Raw genomic sequence first — 3,647 nt, 5'->3', positions numbered from 1 at the left:
CAGGGTGGGGGGTGCATGCAGCAGAGCTCACCCAGGCAGTGCAGTCCACCGATGCGCTGCATGGGGCCGAGTCCCACGGGGAGCAGCCTACACAGTGCACCTGCCTGCTGGCCCAGCTCCAGCCCTAGCCCTGGCCCTGGCTCTGACCCCAGCCCTGGCCAGCACATAGTTTCCAGTGGGGCTATTCCTGGTGCAACTGCAGCTGGCTGGGTGCTGCTCTGCTCCCCTAGCCTCCAGCAGGAGCTGTTCACCTCAAGCTTCCCCCCTGCCCTTATAAAGCAGTGCAGCAGGGGCAGGAAGAGGGGGAGGAGCTGCTGCTGGAGGGAAGGGGAGCAGAACAGCACCTGGATGGATGCAGCTGTACTGGGAACAGCTTCACTAGAAGCTGTGTACACTAGCCAGGGCCCAGGCCGGTGGGGCTGTTCAGCTCCCCTCTCTTCTAGTGATGGCTTCTGCTTCTGCTGCACAGCTCTGAGCAGGAGTGGGGGGGTGCTTAAGCCAGGTGGCTCCTACCTTGGCACATGGGGCTCCAGCTCCCAGCTGCCACCCACACACTCTGCCTGCCCAGCATGATGAGTAGCCACCTGCAGGCAGGTGTAGTAGGTAGAAGGCCATCAGGCAGTAGCCTGCCACATCTGGATTTTAATGTTAGTAGGGGAGGCTGCACAGAGAACCAGGCACACTTTTGAGGAGGCAGGCTCCAAGTAGAAAGGAAAATAAAATAAAGTGTTTGGGGTACTTTACTTCCTGTGCAGGTCCCCAGCTTCTCTTCACTTGGGGCTGCCTCCTGAGTCCTCTCACCACAGTCTGGGCTCCAGTCCTCACGCTTCCCAGCAAAGCTCCCTTCTCTGGCTTCTTCCACAGCCAGACTGCCTCCCTGCCTTGAAGCTTGAGTCTTGGGCTTATACAGGGTTCCCTGAGTCACATGAGCCCTCTACCTCCACCTCCTGGGTCATCAGGCTCTGCCTGCACCTGGACCCAGTGGCCATTTTACTTTGGGCTTCCCTGCCTATGAGTTTGCCTCTGGTGTCACTACCAGGATACAGGCAGAAGAGACACAGAGATGGGGGGAGGATCAGAACCATATAACCAGGAAAATAGGGGGAAGGGATCTCTACTAGGGCCAGAATGCATCAGCAAGCACACAAGGTAAGAGAGGAAAAGGTGGAGGGAGTGGGGGGGTGAAGGAGGGTAAAAGGTTCAGGTACCCCTAGATCTTCTTCCCCATTCTAGTAATGGATAGGGGTCCCATTACAGTCATCTTGGATCCAGATGTGGAAACTTTAGGCTTCATATTTGGGTAGACCTTTAACTCTGTTTGGAAATCATAGAAAATTAGGGTTGGAAGGGACCTAAGGGGGTCATCTAGTCCAATCCCCTGCTCAAAGCGAGACCATCCTCAACTAGATCTTTCCAGCCAGGGCTTTGTAAAAAAAAAAAAAACAAAAAAACCCCCAAAAAACAAAAAAAAACCTTAAAAACCTCCAGAGATGGAGCTTCTACCACCTCTCTAGGTAACCTGTTCTAGTGCTTCACTACCCTCCTAGTGAGAGTTTTTCCTAATATCCAACCTGAACCTCCCTTGTTGCAACTTCAGACCATTGCTCCTTGTTCTGTCACCTATCACCAGCAAGAACAATCTAGCTCCATCCTCTCCGGAAACACCCTTCAGGTAGTTTGTAACAGGGAGCTGCATCTCGGCCCCTGTTCTGAGCGGGATTCCAGTCACGACCTGGGCTCACTGCTTCTCTTACTCAGGAGCTGCACTAAAACCCCACTGCCACTGCTGACAAAATTCACCAGGGCATAGCTGGGAACCTGCCCCTTCTCCAGGAACAAGCAGGCTCTTGAGTGCAGCTGAACTTCTACCTGACCCCGTTTGAGGCTACACTGGGTCTCTGCCACCATCAGCTGATGTGTCTGGAGGCAAACCCAGAAGTGCTGCACAGTCCCAGCATCCAGTGAGCCCCAGCTGTGGTCACCTATGTGGCCAGGGAGCCAGAGGTGATTAGCCCTTTGAAGGCCTGGGCATACTCAAATATGGTTTGGCTGCAGCCCATCTCCTCCAGAGAAGGGAATGAGTGCACTGACTCTGGAGAAGAGAGCAGTGCCAGTCTGTTTGGAGGCACAGAGGGAATGAGCAGTAGCAGTGTGAACCTGGGTCTGAGCGGAGATGAACTCCAGGACCAAGGCTAGTTGGTGAAGGCTATCCAGCAGAAGAGGCCTGATCATGAAACCCGTTTGTGTCAGACACAGGGCCTGAGGGGTAAGACTCCAAGTGTGGGGAAGTGGCCACAAAGTTCTCTTGAAGAGACCCACAAAGTGAAACATCCAGCTGGGAAGGGTATTATTGGTCAGCAGGATACTTCCTGGCAAGCTGCAGACATGATACAGGGGAGGGCATTATAGAAAATATTAAGGAAAAGGGCAATAAGTCCCAAAGGGGAATTGAATTGACTAAGAAAAAGCCCCAAAATGGGGAAGCTTAGAGGCTAAGCAAGGGGTGCAGGACTTTGGTAATAAGTAGCTTGGGATAGGGATTCCTTTATTGGATCTGATAGAGGAACTACATTTAAGACAAAAAGATGGGAGTTGAGAGTGGTGATACCCTGAAGAATTCGGGATGGGGAAGGACCTGAAGCAGGATTGCATGACTGGTAGAACCATGAATCAAGTGGTGGATAGAGCGAGAAGACCATATGTTCCTGCGACAGGTGTGGTAAAGGGCAGGGTGTAGAGAAGGCAGAGCCCGGTGAAGAGGACAATATCCCCTTTTGCTGAGTGACCGCTGTTTCTTTTGTGTTTCCTCATTTAGCTTCCCTTTAATTTGTTTCCATCAAGGCATGGAAGGAGAGCATATGGAAGCGGGCAGCAGCTTGAGGAAGGAGGTCACACATCACACCTGCTGACATAGTTAAAGGCTGCTATCAAATCCCCTCTCAGTCTTCTCTTCTGAAGACTAAATAAACGCAGTTCCTTCAACCTCTCCTCATAAGTCATGTGCCCCAGCACCTGAAATGTACAACTGTCTTCTCTACAGAGTTTATATGGCATGCTGGGACTTCACTTGAGGGAATGCTGGCCATTTTAGCTCCATTCATATAAGGTCAGAGGCTCAGTAACGTAAGTAGGGGTGGGTGACTGCAGCATGAGCCCCAAGCATTCAGCAAAGAGGACACTAGAATGGAGGAAGGGAGGCTACAGCATGGAACAAGGTGGGGTCAGGAGTCCCCGCATCAGCCCCTTCCCTCCCAGTTGTAGACAGTGCTGCTGTGAGGAGAGTGGTCTGGTGTTGCTTCTAAGAAATGAGTTAAACCTTCCTTGGCACTGTAGCCACAGTCTAATTAAAGGCTTTGGACCCTTGGGCACTACATAAAACCATGGTAATTGTGTGGGCTGGGGTAGGGGTTAGAATGGCTGTTGGCAGTGACACCTCTTCCAACAGCAGCACTCGGGTCCTGTTCCACTCAGCTCCATGCAGCTGGAGTCTCAAGCATCTCTGCCTCCATTCTGGCACCCCAGGGTGCAAACTCTACTGTTGCCTCCCGAGTCTGGGGGGGCACCAGTGGGGCATGACCGGGGTTGGTCTCCCAGTGGCCAGTTGGCAACTGGGGGGGTCCCCCCCAGCGGCCGGTTGCCGAGCGCAC

General features: G+C 52.9%; 1 long non-coding RNA gene across 1 annotated transcript in view; it reads left to right on the top strand.

Annotated features, from left to right (window-relative positions):
• Window positions 1-2,931, top strand: part of LOC106722900 — an 8,133-nt gene extending 5,202 nt beyond the window's left edge. Inside the window, exon 3 of the long non-coding RNA XR_001358913.1 lies at window positions 2,816-2,931. This is a non-coding gene — a long non-coding RNA (uncharacterized LOC106722900). The remainder of the gene's footprint in view (window positions 1-2,815) is intronic.
• Window positions 2,932-3,647: the final 716 nt, after the last annotated feature.

This window comes from Alligator sinensis, unplaced genomic scaffold, assembly GCF_000455745.1.
Source record: "Alligator sinensis unplaced genomic scaffold, ASM45574v1 scaffold303_1, whole genome shotgun sequence".
Lineage (NCBI taxonomy): Eukaryota > Metazoa > Chordata > Crocodylia > Alligatoridae > Alligator > Alligator sinensis.
Note: the sequence above shows the minus strand (reverse complement) of the source record. Positions and strands in the feature narration are given on the sequence as shown.